The sequence below is a fragment of the Pezoporus wallicus genome, unplaced genomic scaffold, assembly GCF_028554395.1.
Source record: "Pezoporus wallicus isolate ANWC-B61680 ecotype Strahan unplaced genomic scaffold, APGP_CSIRO_Pwel_v1 contig_5069, whole genome shotgun sequence".
NCBI lineage: Eukaryota > Metazoa > Chordata > Aves > Psittaciformes > Psittacidae > Pezoporus > Pezoporus wallicus.
The window spans coordinates 7,595,667-7,613,632 of record NW_026642361.1 but is presented as its reverse complement, the minus strand read 5'-3'; the positions used below and the strand labels follow the sequence as shown (position 1 = coordinate 7,613,632).

Genomic DNA, 17,966 nt, shown 5'->3' with positions numbered 1-17,966 from the left:
CTGAATGAGAATATGGTTAGCCAGAAACTGAATATTTGCTTAGGTTTTATGACTTTGAATACCCTTGCATTACTCTTTTGTGAGTTTTTCAGGGTGAGGGGAATAAAAGAAAGCTTACATTATAGGAGTCTTATATTTGGTTTTGTTGATGTTATTTTTTATTTTTTTTTAATAAGTGCTGCCAGTTCTTAAAGCTTTTGAATTCTGTAGTCACCAGGGAGACTTTTAGTACGATAGACATGTGCACATGTATTTGTGTGTATGTGTATATGTATATCTTGATATATGGATTATTAGACCCCTGCCCTTTAACTTTGGTGAAATGAAAATCTTTGTTCTGATAGGATTGTTAGGTCATTTGCATGATGCAAGTGAACAAGAATGTGGTTGTGATGTGCCAAGTAGAGAAGTTTTGGTTTGTTTTTTTTTTTTTGTCAAGTAAACTGGACAGAAAAGTATGCAAGAAATGTGAATACGTTAGAATGATCTCTGCATTAATATGTTAAAGTAATTAGTTAAATTTGCCTGCATTATTTTTCTTCATAATGATCAGATGGTCACTTTTTCTGAATGGAAACTTTTTACTGTATTTTGAGCTTTTATATGAAAAGAAAAGTAATATTTTTGTTCTCAATTCCTGAAGTGGTTAGAGGGGAAACTGGTGCTAGAACATGCTTCAAGTATTTCCTTTTCCCTGCTTCATTTTACCTGGATAGGAGGAAGATTTAAAAGCCTTACTCGGATATTTCTGTGTGTCTGTACTTACGAAGTGTGACAGTTGGGTCACATAGGTAAACTTGTCCACAAAATAGCGGTGTTCTGCTTTGATAGTTGTCTGCCACTCAAGTTTATAGAAGTAGTGTCTGCGGTAAAAGATAATTCAAGATTATGGGTCCTTTGTGTTTAATGTTTGTTTTCTGTTAACTACTACCTTTTATGTAGTTGTTTTGTGCTCCTGCCAAAGTTCTGCATGTTTGAACAGTTTGTAAATATTTTTGGATTGTTTTAAGTGCAGCTCACTGTGGCCTGTTCTACTTCAGGCTTCAAGTGCTGAGGCCTGAGATGCTAATGGCAATTTAGAGCTGTGTTAGATGAATGCAAGGTGCAGTGGAAATAGAGTGTATTAAAGCATAAGTAAATGAGTTGCAGATAATTACACTATATGGTAAACTTTGTTTTAATTTATTGTGCATGGTTAATTGTCATTCATTTTAGATGGTTGTGTTTCTCTGTGACAAGAAAAAAAAGGGTATACTTTTAGCGTGAGCCGTTAGAATTCTGATGTGACAAATTTAGGATTATTGGCTTTGTTCCGATTGGTGAGATCAGAGGAAATGTAAAGTATAATCAGCTAGATGCAGTGAGTAGGTTTGCCTTGCTTATATTTAATTACTAACAAGTTTGAAATTTGGTTCACCTACTTCTTCAGGCTCCCTTTATAGTCAGTGGATAGAGGTCACTCCAGGAGCGATTCCTCCCCTGCTACTTCTCTTGACTGACTATAAAGCAAGCCTACGTGTTGCTTTTGAAAGCAGGATTCTTCATGCAGCTGTTTCTGATTTGTGCTGCAGATTTGCTTGGTTTGGTGGAACATATAAAAAGGCCTCATTACCTGGAGAAACCTTTTTATTTATGCGTTACTGTGGACAGGAGGAGGGAGTTATATATAAAACAAATAAAAAGTAAATCTCTCAACAGTTTGCTCCCAAAGATGACTTAAGGTGGTTGGGATTAGGATCATTGATCAGCTGAAGGTTTCACAAGTAATGTAAAGTCAAAGCAGTTATAAGAATGTTTGAATTTGAAGGGAGATGCTGAAATAAATCTGATTTTTCAACTGTAGCAACAGCATCTCCAAGTTGGGAATAATGAAATTGCCAATCAGTCAAGACTAATGAGTATAAGACTAATGAATATGAGACTACAGAGAAAGTATCTTTCAAAGTAATTTTTCTACAGGGAAAAATGCAGGCAACCTTCTCCAGTATTCAGAATGCAAATATTAAACTAATTTGTCATGAATAGAAGCAGATTGTATTATCTGAGCTTAGCATAGAAGAAATGTTATACAAAATGACGTGCATATTTTAATTTGTTTTAATATAAGCAGTTTTGTCATTTTTACTGGGAGTTGTAAATTATAGAATAAAATCTTTCCAATAATGACATCCTTTCAGTTGTCCTTACTCTGTATGTGACCTAAGGTCTTAACATCAGAGGCATCTTTGTTTTAGCTTTGCATTAATCTGTGTTTGAAGTTTGGAATCCTTGAAGGTAGTGTTTACCATTTTTCCTGGCCCTTAAACATGTTTTTTTTTTTTTTCCCACTAGGATTGGTTTGTATGGAGGTAGTTGTCCAAGGTGTGTTTTCTGCAATTTGAAGTGGGACAGGATCTATATGGATACTGACTAGTATTTCTGAAAATCAAAGGCAGAGTTACTTGTTATTTATATTTCTGTGACCTTTACTCGGTGTCTAACATCCTTTTAAAATAAGGTAGCTCTTAGGGTGTGTTGCCTTTATGTTTGGTTTTGGTTTGGTTTTGTTTTTTTTAGTTAAACATTTTAAGTACCTAGCAATGTTATTTCTCAGTTTGTTAGAATGGAGGGTCAGTTATTTGGTTGAGGATTTGGAAAACCTAAACCTGTGCTATAGATTGAATTTGACTTGGGTATTACTATTTAAGCTTAATCGAAAAGAGATTTAGTATAAAACTAAACTGCTAAAGCAATCCGGCATCCTCCCGTGGTGGAGCAGAAGATCAGAGTAGATACTGTGTATTTTAAGAAGAGTGTTTGCACATACTGATATGGTCTACATAAATAAGCTAAGGAGGTATGTCCTAGACTGAAGATACCACAAGTTGTCTGGAAAACTGTAATGTGAGTATGTCACTGTGAAAGTGTAGATTTCATAAGCATTTTCTTGAGCCTGGTACTTTTCCTGAATTGTTGGATGATAAAATCCGAAGCAAACGTACCCATTTTTGCATAAAATGGCAAATATAGAAATGACAAACAGTACAAATTTATAGTGAGGAGTAGTGATTAATTAGCAGGGAATGATGTAGTGCTTGTAGTGGGTAATTAGCCATTCAGACTGGCAGTATGTTGTTGAGGGAGAGATGGAAGCAGACCAGGATTTGTATGCAAGAGTTCCTGTGTCCAAATTGTAGTGAAATGCTGTTGCTGTGTTCAAAGATGTTAGGAACTCGCATGGCGTACTGTACTTACAGAAGTATATTAACTATTAAAAGGACTAAAAAGGAACATGGGTCTAGTAAAGATGAACTGGAAGAACAGAGAGGAACTGGAGTAGCTCTCTGCTGGGAACAAGTACAGTACTGTGCCTCAGTGCAAAAGGAGAGGGAGAAGAAAAGCTGTTCTTTGTCCTCTGAGAAGGTGTAAGATCATCATGTTTGTGTAAAAGTGTTTTTAGGAGGTCAAGGGAATTTGGTAAGTATGGTCAGCTGTGAGATAGGTTCCTCAGTGCGGTTGTACATGTAAGGTCTGTCGTGGGTCAAAGAGCCGGTAATGGTGTTGGACTTTGCCTTCTGCTTAGGTGAAAAAGCAGGAGCCAGGAGCTACCATGCAGGACATGGTAGCAGATGCTAGCGTCTCTTGAGTATGAGGTACCTCTTTGCTAGGGAGAGGAGGGCCATGAGGATGATCAGGGGACTGGAGCACCTCCCGTATGAAGACAGGCTGAGCAAGTTGGGGCTGTTCAGCCTGGAGAAGAGAAGGCTGCATGGAGACCTCATAGCAGCCTTCCAGTATCTGAAGGGGGGCTATAAGGATGCTGGGGAGGGACTCTTCATTAGGGACTGTAGTGATAGGACAAGGGGTAACGGGTTAAAACTTAAACAGGGGAAGTTTAGATTGGATATAAGGAAGAAATTCTTTACTGCGAGGGTGATGAGGCACTGGAATGGGTTGCCCAAGGAGGTTGTGAATGCTCCATCCTTGGCAGTGTTCAAGGCCAGGTTGGACAGAGCCTTGGGTGACATGGTTTATTGTGAGGTGTCCCTGCCCATGGCAGGGGGGTTGGAACTAGATGATCTTAAGGTCCTTTCCAACCCTAACTATTCTATGATTCCGATTTTCTATTTCCTGCAAAATTTTTAATCAACAAATTAACATGTAATTTGGAAAAGAAGAATACAGCTTGATGCGCAGCCTTTGGGCCAAAGAATTCTCATTTCCCATAAAATGTGTGAAGAAAAGCCCTGTAATGAGGTGGAATTACAGTGATTTTAATCAGCGCGGAGATTGTGTGTATATATGAAATAGGCTAATGTTTGTATTAGCGTGTTGTCTTCTTGATTTAACATTATATACATATGTAATAAAATGATGAAGACTGGCATTTTCTCATTCAAACTGCATTTATTTCCAGTTTGCTTTCAAATTGGAAATAGATAACTTTCTCAAGTCATATTTTGGTATTCACATAAGGTCCCACTTGCTTTATCCCTGTCCCAGGGATGACAAGGCTGGAGTGTTGTGGAATCTTATCAGTGCTGTTTTAATTGGTGTGATAATGATCGCATTTTAATGGCATGAGATGTCTTTCTTCTGTTGGAACTGAACTTCTTGCTTTGGTGTAGTTGTAGAATGTAACTCTTTCTCTCTAATTTCTGTTATGATTTTACTATATTTGCATGTCAAATATGGTGCTTGCTCCCACCAATAGGTTTAGAAGACTGGATGAAAGAGCTGTTCCTCTGTTCCTCGTGTAGCAAGTCTGAATTTAATGAAATAAAAGCTTAATGAAGTCTGAAGATTACACTGTTAGAAGAAATACTTCATATTGTCAAGTGTATAGATGCTAGAACTGAAATCGTAACACTTTAAAAGACAAGTAAAGAAGGCAGCATTACTGAGTGTGAAGTAGTGCAGTCTGAGTTTAGAGTCTACCTGGGACTTTTGGAAACTCTGAACTCGTATGTCTTCTCCTATTTGAACTCTCTAAGGATTCAGTCCTTTGTCAGGCAGAAAGGATAAGTCTGCCTGTAAGACTTCAGTGACATAATTTGTACTTTTACAACAAATGTAGTCCTTATAGCAATCCCTTCCTCAGAAAAGAAACCTGGTGGGTTTTCCACAGTGTTTGGTACTACTTCCATTCTGTCAGGTGAAGAACCAGCTGTCAGACACATCCTTGCACCCAGCGGTGCTAAGTCCCACTCCCACTGGGCAGTGCTACTGCTCTTTATAGTGCTGGCAAAGAGAGCGTCTTTGGGTCATCTGATATAGGCACTTGGCTTGAGAGGCCCGGTCTCTTCACAGAACCATGGGTATCTGAAACTTTCTGCTGACTTTATTGGTGGTTTATATTGACTTTACACACTTTGGAAGGAGGAAGACAGCAGCTTGCCTGCTGTCCTACAGTTTATTTGCAGGATGTGATGAATCTGGGTGTGTGCTAAGGTGGTGTAGCAGTGGCAGAGACAACAGAATCTCCTGCTTTGCTTCCTCCCATTGGCAAACTGTGGATTTTGTTGCATAGTGCAGCCCTGGCGCTGGGGACCACACTTGAATTGCTCCGGGACCACAGCGCTAACTGCTGTGGGCCTGGGCAACTTGGTTGCTTTCTTCAGGCACTTAAGGGCATGGTTAGTGGTAGCCATTTTGAATAGGTTCCCTAGTCAGTCAGTGCTTCGGTGATATTTTCAATGGAGTGTTGTGGTTTAATTGTTTAAAGCTGAATAAAAAGTTTTTCAGAATAAGTGTATACAAATTCTTTAGCAAATCTACTTTGAAATTTTGCTGCTCTTCTGAAGTAAAGAACCTTAGGAAAGTATTGTGAGAAAGGACGGTGTGAAACACAACCGTTTGTGCTGTGCCTGTTCTGGGTGTACTCTCAACAGCGTGAATGTGTGCTTTGGCTTTCTGGTCAAAAAAAATTGCAACTTCATCGTTACTTCCAACAACTCATTCCTTCACTAGCTTAGGGTCCTAGCATACTGCTCTGTGTTAAAACTCTGGTGATGTGGTTTTTCACCAGTGTTATTGTTCATTTCCTGTACCAGCTACAGCCAGAACATACTGATTCTGGAGGTCCTGAAGGGTCAGAAATTTGCTTTTGCATTTGTTTTTTGGTGTTATGTTTAGTTTTCCCATTAGTTTTTCCAGTGGACCGAGATTTCTGTCAGGAATGATTTTTGCTTTCTTCTTTCTCCTTTGGTTTTGGAATCATGGATTCTGTGCTTCCAGCTTCTCGTTTTGTTTTTCCAGTCATCTCTGAAAAGTCTTGGGGCATGAATTTGGGCTTGTTCCCCTGTTGTCCCAAGGGTGGTTTGGAAGCATTTCTGTTTGTCTTCTAAGAGGACAAAGTTCCCTTTAAACTGTATGATAGAAAGAGTTGGATGGTATTCGAGTTTTATTGGGTTTAGCAGAGAGTAAATTACCCACAGTTGAAAGTAATTTGGGGGGCATTTGTGATTTCTGTGTGGCTTTCTTATGAGACTAATTCTATATTATTTTTAGCATAACTTGTCTTTAAAGGATCAAGGCATCTGTGCCTTTCTGTTTGGACAGAGGAGCTGTAGATACATTAGATCTCTGTAGCCTTTTAGTTCAAGTTGTGAACACCTTTTACTGGGGGAAAGAGGTTACTGCTGATGCGTCTTTTTCCTAAGTCTCCAAAATAGTATTAATTTTGTTTTTTGAAATTTTGACAGTTAATGACTCTTGCTTTAGTTTGTGTGTGATTATTGCTTTTTATTGCATTTACTTTTGCTCTAAAACTACTGAGAAGCTTTATATTTTAAGTTTATTCTTACATTATTTTCAGTGCACAAGGTTTTGAAATGCATTTTTTCCCTGTTTATGGAAGAGTAAGAATTGCAAGAAGCTTGAAAGATAATAATATATTTTTACTAATAATGTTTTATTAATTACTTCATTTACAGGAAGTGGTCATCGGTCAAAATTTGCTTACCTCAGCAGAGACAAAAAATTAATGGGCAAAAGTACAGTGTGTAGGTAGGTAGCTATTTTCGGTGCCCTTAAGGTTCTTTGAGGAGAACCTTATTTTAGGGGAGTGGGGATAGCTATTGAAATGTAAGATTTTGCTCTTTAATGTATTCAGGCAATAGATTCGATGGTCAGGTGTTGCAGGAACTGTATTTGAAGTATATTAATGTGCTCCTTTCTTTCACGAGATTTTTATTAAAAAGTGCCTCAGAATGATGCATATGTGCATTTGTGTGGTACAGAAAAATTGAGCAAGTATATTTATTTTAAAATGTACTTTAAAAAATGTAACATTTTTTTGTCTGTAAGATTTGTAAATTAAGTGTTCTTGATTGTTCTCCTAGATTTGAACATGACTTCCCTAATGTAAGTTAGAAAGGGACGGGGCATGAGCATTTTTATTTTGTTGACTGTTGGTATTTTACTACATTCAGTGCCTTGAAGTGTAGTGCAATAATTGTTATGCCTCAGTATATTATTTTCTTTTATAGTATTCTGTAATCATAATGAAAGTTAGTCAAGGTTCCAGGATTCTAACTTTGCAGCAGTAGTACCATCCAGTGAGTGGGTGTGTTCTGCATTTTGGCATGTGAATACCAATCACATTTTATTTATTCCCTTAAAAAAAAAAAATTAATTCTTTTTTATTTTAGCATAGTCTGTTCTGCAAATAAATCTTGGAGATTTTTTAATCCCTAATGTTTCTTCAGCTCAAATGGCATAAGACTAAAGAAATTCCCCAAAACCACTTGGTTTTGTTCATACAAAAAAGTATGTTATTAATAATTATATAGGATAATTCAGGAGAGCATTGCATTTAATTCAGTAAAATTACCTTTGAAGTGGAAAGTTCAATTTCAGGACCGTTTTGATTTTATCTTTAAATCATTAGTGTAAAAACTTGGTGGCTTTGGTTTTTATTGCAAGTCCCAAACTGTGGTGCTGTGTAATGTAGCCAGTCTTTATGGCCTAAAAGGAGAATAGGAAGGAGGTGACATTTCTAAATGGGGTATTATGCCATTTTGGAAGCAAAATTTGTTAAATTCCTGTGAGTTAGGAAGGAATTTCAACAGACTGCAGACATGGGGGGTAATCAAACCTACAGGTTATTGGAAAAGAAAAGAGTGAATGTGATAAGGAGACATGAAGTTAAAAACATACAAGTTAACTTTGGGGTTTTGCCAAATAGCATGTTAAAGTAGCATGGACATGTTCCCAGGAACATGAAATGACATGCTTAAGAGTCATTAAAATAAGATGAGCAGAAGAGTCAGTAACCCTCAAGAACAGCTTGCTTTTGTGATTACTATTTTACATTTTGGCAATATGTGTTTGAATTTAATGATACACTGTGGAAAGTCCCAGAAGTAATCTTGAACAGTTTTTCCTTTCATTCGTTATGTAGTTTGTTATGCTCAGTTAGGCTTCAGTTTGAGGATTTAAATGTGAATTTGAACTTTGCTCCTATGTGCTTCTAGCTCTTGTTCCAGAATCCCAAACTAGTTGGGAAAAAGTTATGCTTGGCACAGGTTAGTTTCTTGTTCCTCGGAATAATTTATCAGTGTGTTGCTTTTGCTTCCAAATCAGTCTTCAGACTGTTTGGCTTTCCTAGAGCAAGGCTGGGTAAGTAGTTTACCATTAGAGAGCATACATTTCACAAAGTTTCTGAGATTGGTTTTTGTGGCAAAGCATGTTTCCCATGTAGTGCTTGAAGGAGGCTAAGGTCTGAGCAGCCTGTACTGTGAAATTACAATTCCCTACAAAGGTGAAGGCTCAGTTTTGAGAGCCAGCATTTAAAGTGCAGCAATGGAGTATGCAGACTGGTTCACTGCAAGTTTGAGAAGTTGCAGTTCAGATATCCTTCGTATCAGAAAGACAAAAGTTGTCCTTATGCAGTTGCTGTAATAAGGAAGGCAGGTGGCTGTTCTTTTTTGAATTCGTTTATTCTGAACCAGGCAGTAGGTTCACTTCTTAAAGCCAGAAATCCTTGAGATGGATGTGAACATCACAGTGTGAGAAGTAAGGACAGATACAGCTTGAGCACTCCTGGACATGTGATTCAGGAGTGGCAGTGCAGCCTTGCTCATTTAAATTTGGACTAGATCTGATACTTCATGAAACAGTACCAGACAGACCTGTTTTGAAATACTGGATTCACAGATGAAAAGTCATTCATTTATTTAGAGTAATCTACAGCTCTGTTCTTTTTGAAATATTAAAATGGGTTTGTCTTGTAAAATAAAGCTGCTTTGGTTGTGCCCTCTATCTCTGTCTCTCTTTTCCAATCTCTAGCACTTTTGATACCGAGAAATTTTACAGAAACCACTCACAGGCAACTATATCTAATTTATGTTTTGTTTCCCTTAGAAGTAGGTATTTCAGAACAGAACTTGGAAGAGAGGGATGCTTCTGTGATAAAGTTTTCAGATGTGGATTTTTGTTTGTATTAAATCCTTGAGGACACATTCGTTGCTTTGTGAACAAGAATGAAGTAGTGTTTCAGAGACCCTGATTGACAGAATGTGTCAGTCCCTATGAGCATATATGACAGGAGGTAACAAACTATAAAACTATACTCTAAAAAGTGTAAGACCGATGATAAGAGTAGTCTTCAGAAAGTAACTGAAGAATCCTTGTAGAGAACAGCACCCATGCTCTGCTTTTGATGAGAAGAAATCAGGAAGCGTCAATGTAGAGGAAAACATCAGAGAAGAAATGTTGAAAGTCACTAAATTCCCATAGGGACTCCTGTCTTTATCCTTATTAGGCTAAGCCCCAGCTTTTATTCCTTAGAAATTTGTTGGATCACTGTAAATGATGCAGTCGAAATATTTTTTCCTCTGAAATTTATTGGAATTGTGGTAAGAAAGCAAGCTGTTGAACTGGGAAAAAAATAATAAAAGGAGGAGAGTAGAAGTTGCCAAGCATGCACCTTCTACCCAGAGTGTAAAAAGCCTAAAGTTTCACTTCAATCTTTTGTCAATTAATTGGACTGTAAACTTCATAGAACGTCCAGAAACATGAATACACGGAGGATGCAGAGAATACTTTCAAAGTTCACAGAGCTGTAGTATACTGGAAGTCTTCACAGAATTACTTAGTTTGTAAATAACCTGAAACGTAAAAACGTTTAAGTCCTTTTTTGAGGACTTACCTTTTAAAAGAAAATTTACAGCTCCTTGGTTTTATCTGCTTAACTGGGGCTATGGGTGCCCAAAACATGTACCTAAGAATTTAATCTAGAGGTTAGAAAACTTACCTTTATTTTAAAATGAAAAAAAGAGCTCTTCAAATCATGCATATTTTCTCTGTATGTGTTTCTTGGCTTGCTGCAGATTATTTTCCTTTAGTGCTGTTTTGTCATAGAACTGTTATTGTAGTACCTGAATAATAAATTAACAGGCATTGGTTAATAGTTTGGGTTTTTTTCAACTGAAATTTTAAGACTGGGGGTTAACACTTGATGTGACATAAGAAGCATGAAGGTTAAGATCTTTTAGGATCCTTGGGTTTTTTGAGATTTTGTTGTTCTTTCCCAATGAAAATGCATTTGGGCAGATAAAGGAAAACAGCACATGCAGGTTGCACCCTGTGGAGTGAAAGTGGGGTTGTTTATGTGATTACCACCCTCAGCTGTGTTCTTAGTCCTGTCCTGGAGGTGGTTGTACCTGCTGTCGGAATGGTTGGACAGGGTATGTAGTTTATACGGAAATGTGCGTAGGATTTCCTATCAGGAGTAAACTGGTGGTTCCTACCTGTGTTATGCAGCTTGTCAGCAGCCCCTGGGGAGTGGGCGTGTTGGAAAAATTTAGTACGACAGCTGTATTGGCCACCCTGGTTCAGTCCACCACTGCATGTGATCAGTTACATGTTACGCTTCCTTAATAGTGTTGGCCATCATACAATTCATCCCTATGATAAAATGAATTTGAGCAACTGGCTTCTTGCCTTTCTTCATTTCTTAATACCTTGATCTTCAGGTACAATTTCTTGGCTGTTAAGATACAGTAAATTGGGGCTGTGGCTGTTGCCTTGTCCTGTCCCTATGGTGTGGTGTAACCATGGCTGTAACCATATAGCAAAGCTGGAGCAAGCGACCAGCTGGCTTAAAGTTTTAACACACTGGGCAAGAGCAGGACTTGGCTGCTGTGAAACCTTAAGCCTTGTAAAAATCCTGCTCAGTGATGATTCACACTACAATGAATTTATCTTTCTGTGCAGCCCCTTAATGTGAGAATTGTTCAATGAATGCTTAGAAGGCTTCTCTTTATCACTTCAAAATGAAAAAAATTTCTTGTCTTTTGAAGATAAATTCCATGCAGAACTAGAAGAACATACTTGTCTGTATACCTAGATTTTGGAAGTTGTGAGTTGTGCTCAGTGCTGCTCTATGGGCTGTTTATGTACGCTTCCCTTGGGGAACGTTTTTCTTTGTAGCAATAAGCATTTTGATAAATTCTCTTTTAAAAGAGGGAAGGGTTAACAGAAGTGATAACACATTTATTTAACAGTGCAGTAAAAAAAGCTTATGGCACCACAGAGATTCAGAAACCATTTTTTTTTTCTTTTTTAAATGTCAGTAAGTGGAGATCAAATACAAAGAATACTTCACTATTTGTAAATACTTTTGCCACTTGTAGTGTTAGAGGGCTAATTGTGGTACACTTCCTGTCATTGAAAGAGAGCTGCTCTATGTGGGTGATGTTTTGTTTAACCTAAGAATAGTTACAAATTTATATAATGTGTAACTGCCTCCAGTTATCCAGTATATAGGTTCATGATGAAGTGTATCACCCTTCATGTTCTCACCATCCTCATGCTCAGAGAACGGCATCTTTGTGCCTTCAGAGTATGCATTTGGATTTTGAAAATGTGGTGAAGAAATTAGCGTTTCTCTGTCTTCCTGAACAAGATCAATGCTGGAACAATGTGTCTTTTTAAAAGCAAAATTTTTTGAGTCCTGCTTCAAGATTGTGCAGGGTGGGAGAGGGCGGGGAAGGGATTGTATCACTTGAGAAGCAAGATCTTGGCTGACCCTGAAAAGTCTTGAAAGAATTTGGCATCAGATTGTGGTGTAATGATTTAAATCCCTGTATTTTTCCCATCTGCAATACTGGTAAAATGGTTTGAGACTAAACTTGATTTGAGTGGTTTGCTATTGCAACTCTAGATAAAAGCGTTGTAATGCTGCTGGTCAGGGTAACTTTTGAATCTTATGAAATCAGCTCTAGGAAAAGAAAAAATAGAAGATGAAGTCTTGAAGTCTTGCATTTTTAAGTACTTCACCAACTACAACACTTTCATTGTGAGCAAAATTACATATATTAGCTAAAGATTGAGCACGTTTTCAGTGAAAATAGTCTTTTGTTTTTTTTTTTTTTTATGAGAACAGAATAATGGGAATTAATGCCCTGTTGCTTGTTTTACCAGGCTGTTGAGGTGCTAAAAATTGACATCCTGTCTTGGAGCTCTAAATACATGTGACTGTTTTCTGAGAAACTGCGAGGAAGGTATGAGATGGAGAGGACCATCCCATGTCTGGGACTTGGGCCAGGTCTAAGCAACACTTGCAGTCTGAGCTTAGACTGCCAATTTGAGGTAGCTCTATTTTAAAATGTTGTGGTGTAAAGTCTGGCATTTCAAAGAGTAATTGCTTTAAAATGAGAAATGACTGGTTATTTCAGTTTCTGATATTTGAACAAAGTTTGCAGTGTGTATTGAGCCAAAGTTTTACAATATGGGAATCTGACTGAAGCCCACCTGCTTAAATGAGTTCACAGCTAGATTAATCCATTTTTTGACAACCTTAATGGAGAACAGAATGATTGAAGAGGTTTAATTTAGATGTGAGGAAGATTAGTACAGTGGAAAAGCATGGTGGATGCAGTTACTGCTTTCCTAATTCTACTTGGTGGTTGTATTTGTGATAGCATAGTAGGGATCTCAGAGTTTGTGATTTATCTTTTCCTGTGTGGAATAGTATCTAACTCTAAAAATTCTTTAGTATCAATTAACACTTAAATAATAAAAAAATTAATGAAGAATTGCAGTTCAGCAATTTAAAATTTTAAAGAATTCTGGTACTTTTTCATTACCTTTAAAAGAAATTCAGTAACAGGTTGTTTTTTTTTTTTCTGAATGAAGATTGGCTGTGTCCTTGTTCTTTAGATATAATGTAAAAACATCAAAGTTGTTTTGTCATACTTTATGACTGAATCCGATATAGCTGTAAGCACAACATAGCCTGGCTGCATAGTCAGAAGGTTACAAGAACCAGGCTGCAGAATATTTTGAGAAACATGCTTCCTAAAGTGTCTTAAAGCTTTCATTAAAAAGAAAAATAATAACAGGACAGAAGTATTTTAATTTTAACTTTGCATTTGCCTTGAAGAGTCGCAGACTCTCGAGTATGTTTTAGGGAGGACACACTAAAAAGCTATACATGAGTTTAACTTTGTGCTCTTGGGAAATGTTTCTGCTTTTGTGGAATGTACCATTAGTCTGGAGAATGAGAGTCACTGAGATGCAAGTATACTGCCAGGAAGTTGTGGCAGCTCATAAATATTTCTTTCTCTTCAAGGATTCAATATATTAAACGTACTTAATATTTTGAATTTTCCAGTTGTATTTTAAGGTAAGACAAGATGTCTGATATGCTGTGTGTGCAGAAGGAATTTTTTTTGGCCAGAATGTTCTCAGCTATGTCTTTATTTAGAATACCTTGGAGGGAGGGATGTGGGGGGAACCAAACCAAAAGGAACCTGGTATTTCTTAAAATTTAACATAAAGTAAGAATAGAGTTGTTACCTCTTTCTTGTGGGTGGTTCAATCAAATGGTCAGCAGCTTACATTAAATACAGTATGTGTGGATGCACTATTAGATAAATCTTTAAAAATCAGTTGTACTGGTTTTAGTTGCCTACTGTCTTGTAACCCCTAAACACAAAAAAACCCCTTCAAAACGATACTTTTTTGGTTTGAGGTCGGTTTGGTTTTTTTGGCCTGGTAAAAGCCAGAGTAGAAATGTCTCATACTGATTTACTTAATGCCAACAAACTCCATCTGACTAGTGAAAGAAAAAAAAAAAAACAAAAAAAAAAGCCTGCTGCTACTCCATTAATCATGATTTACATCTGACTCTGTAGTACTTAACTGCAGGAAATGCTTGGGAAACCAACACTTATTTAAAATACAATGTTTTAGATTAACCAAACATGAAAATTTTGGCTGTCCAGGAAGGAATAGGTAGGCAGTGCTGCTGTCTTAAAAAGTTAGAGGAATTGTTTGCTATGGAAAAAAAAAAAAAAAAAAAAAAAGAAAAAGGAGAAAAAAGATAACTGCAGTATTCCTGGGAAGAGGAGCCTGTTCAAAATCAACGTGGAAACATCTCAGCTGGAGCAATGGTTACCCTTCTTTTAGCTGAAGCAGAAATCTGGCCTACTAGTTGGGAGTCTCAGCTGAAAGCAAATAAAAAGTCAGAGGAGTCCTATTCTTCAACTTTTAATCTTTTGCTCTTCTCCCACAAGAGATTTGAGGTGATGAAAATATGTAAATCCTGAGTTCACAAACCAAACTTGAATTACTTCAAAGTTTGTTTCTTTCCTTTTGGTTTATAAGCTTCATCTCCCTATATGGTATGCAGCACAAAAGTTCTTAAATAGTAAATTAAATAAAAAAAGAAGGTGTCCAGTGGGCAGATACAGACTATCTCATAGTTACTGCAACATAGATCATTTAATAAGGCTTAATATTTTACAGATCTAGAAAGCTGATCAGTGGGCATTTTTGGCTTCAACTAGATTGGGTGTGTTGGAACTGTTAAGAAATACTGCTTTGAAAAGCATGTAAGGTAATGACTGCAAAGCCTGGAGGGACACGCAGAAGATGAAATGCTACCAGATTAGCTTAGATGTGATATAAGGGACCACATGTATCTCTTAAGATAAAGGAAAAAACACTCTCCCAGCAACTGAGCATGCATGTGGTCATCTTACTTGCTCGCTGACAAGCGCATCAATGCCATCCTCCTAATGCTGTTCGAGAATCGCTTCTCAGCTGTGCTATCTGTAACTATCTTCCCTTGCCTGTGAGGCCCAGCTGACCTTCATGTTTCTGACTCATCCATTCTGGTCAGCTTGCTTCCATGATTTGCGGTGCCAGTATCCTTGCCTTCAATTTTTTTGTTTTTTTTTAATTTTCTTTTTTTTGTCCCCTGGAAGGATAAAGCTTCCCTAAAAACGGTGGGAATGTTGTTTTTTCTTTGCTTACCACTTGCTTTCATTGTAAAAGTTTCCCGATTTGGCAAATACAAGAAATTCAGCAAAAGTTTTGAAGCAGTGGGATGCGGTTTACATGTGAATTACCATTTAAAGCCTTTTTACGAAATGAGTCAGGTATTGGGTGGTCAGATCAGAAGCTGTTGTTTTAGTGTGCCACTTTTATTGAAGGCTATTTTATTTTAACTGTGTCTTACCATTTGGGAGGCTTAAGTATATACATTTATTTTTTTCTTTTAAGTATAATGTCACACTGTGCTGGTGTGTGACTGAATATGTAGATGACTTTAAAAGAGGGAACGTAGTGAAGCTTGCAGATCATAGAATCACCAATTAGTTTGGGTTGGAAGGGACCTTCAAAGGTATTCTAGACCAACCCCCCTGCAATGAGCAGGGACATCTTCAACTAGATCAGATTGCTTAGAATGACATCCAGCCTGGCCTTGAATGTCTCCAGTGATGGTGCATCTACCACCTGTCTGGACAACCTATGCTAGTATTTTATCACCCTCATTGTAAAGAATTTTTTCTTCACTTCCAGCCTGAATCTCCCCTCCTTTAGTTTAAAACCATCACCCCTCATCCTGTCGCAACAGGCCCTGCTAAAAAAGTCTCTCATCATTTTACTTATAGGCCCCTTTAGGAACTGAAGGGCCACAATAAGATCTCACCAGTCTTCTTCAGGCTGAACAACCCCAACTTTCTCGGCCTTTCCTCATAGGAGAGGTATTTCTATCCCTCTGATCATTTTGATGTCCCTCTGCTGGACCCTCTCCAACAAGTCCATGTCTTTCCTGTACAGAGGACTCCAGAGCTGGATGCAGTACTTCAGGTGGGGTCTCAACAGAGCAGAGGGGAAGATGAATTTGTGGTGTAACACATGGTTGTCTGTTGTAAAGTACCAGAAAATAGACTGTTAGCAAATGTTTGCAATCAAATACATAACTGTCATCTACATGAACAAATGGCGTTTTCTTGCTTTCAGTAAGTGGTAGCAGGGAGCTGGCTTGCAGAGCCTTTAAGGACTTTTTCTTGGGAGGAGTATCAGCTGTTAACATACTAGTTACAATGGGCATAGTTCACAGAAATGGTTACCACCTTATTTCTTTGTAAAATAAAGTTTGCATGTTACTCTGTCAAGGATTCTCTTGTTTTCATAACTTAGGGGACTCATCAACATAAAAGCTTTCGGAGATGCTCATTAATGAAACCCTTATATCATTTCTGTAATACTGGGAACAATCATCTCTCCTTCACAGGTGGGACCTTAGTGAGACTATTTTGCTGGTTTGGACTAGATTAGGACGTAGTTCATTTTCCAGGTTAAGCTCTGTCAGTCCGTGCGTGCATCATCTGAGTTGTCTGTCATTTGTGTTGATTGGCTAGGAGTGGTATCAACATTGAAGGTGGCAAAGTATGTCATGGTGAAGATGTAAGACTTGGTAAAGAAGTATTTTAGCATAGCAGGCCTCTTGATTGGGAGGTTGAAGTCTGACCTACTTAATCTTACTTAGTTTAACTTCCTGTTCTAATTGCCATTAAAAATGTGTTGTATGAATATGTGATAACTATTGAATACCAATGAAGAATGGAAGGCTGTTAAAAAGATATTGTTGGTTGTTTTTCCTCCCTTAAACTTTTCTAAGCCTTTCATAAAAAATCATACTTAATTTCTTTGCATTTTTTTTAACATATCTGTCGTATCTGGTGTTTCTATGAATGAAGATGCTAGAATTCCAAATCTGGTTTCCTGCCTGTATGATTATCACTTAACCTGCTCAGTTCTCTTCATAAAAGTGCATTTATGTCTCTTGAGGATCTTTCCTCTGCTGCATGTCTGTACATGTATAATGGAACACATCTAGTAAAACTGTCCTGTTTTATTGCATTCTAGTAGTGGGGGAGTACAGTAAAGAGTGTTGACAGTACCAGTATTCTGACAGCAGGCTGGCCTTTCCCTCTTGAAATCCCCTGTTTCCTGTTGCTTATGTAAATTGGAACATTTTTCTTTCAGGCTGAAACTTCTTGTTCCTTGTGTCTGCTTTGCCTCATTGTCTTGGCACCCCTCCTTGAGTTTTCAGTTGAAGTCAATTAAATTATAATAAGTTATATGACTTATTTAATACAGATTTTTTGTCAGTATTGCCTTTTTTGCCTCCATGAGAAATGCATAGAATTTGTCACATCATGTTTTTGAGAGAACAATTTGCGTGTGCTTAGTATGATTTTATTTTATGGGTTCATTTCTTCACTTACCTGATCCAGCTTTCAGACTGCACATACATTGTGTGAGTTTGGCTATATGCACAACTTGCTGGAGCAGAATTCTGCTGAATGCAGAAACTGTGTTTTTAACAATTTGGGTATTTCAGTGTTTAAGAAAATGCCAGACTCCTACTTCTTTCTCTGGGGACTGGAGGCAATGATAGGGTTTTGTTATTTCTGAAGAACTCAGTTCAGTAGCTGATATCTTAATCTTTTGAAGCTGGGCTTTACCATTGTATATTCTCTATTAAGGAACTCCCTAGAGTGCATCCGAGTAGATCTAGAATTTCAAACTGAGTAAAGTGCCTTGTTATTTATTTTATAAAGAAAAGCCACGCGACAAAGCAACAAAAAGGCAAGCTCGGGCATGAAGATGGAGATAAAATTCAAATGCATTAAATTGCTGAATTAGAAGATATCTTACTCTAGCTTGTTATGAAAGAGTAA

The 17,966-nt window shown here is 37.6% G+C and overlaps 1 protein-coding gene across 4 annotated transcripts in view; it reads left to right on the top strand.

Moving 5' to 3' along the window:
- CNOT2 (CCR4-NOT transcription complex subunit 2) overlaps positions 1-17,966 on the top strand; it is a 91,372-nt gene that overhangs the window by 26,667 nt on the left and 46,739 nt on the right. Inside the window, exon 2 of one of the 4 annotated variants that reach the window (XM_057429551.1) lies at positions 6,915-6,987. The exons of the other annotated variants lie outside the window; for them this stretch is intronic. The gene's annotated coding sequence lies outside the window, so the exon portion shown is untranslated. The remainder of the gene's footprint in view (positions 1-6,914; positions 6,988-17,966) is intronic. 4 annotated transcript variants of the gene reach the window in all.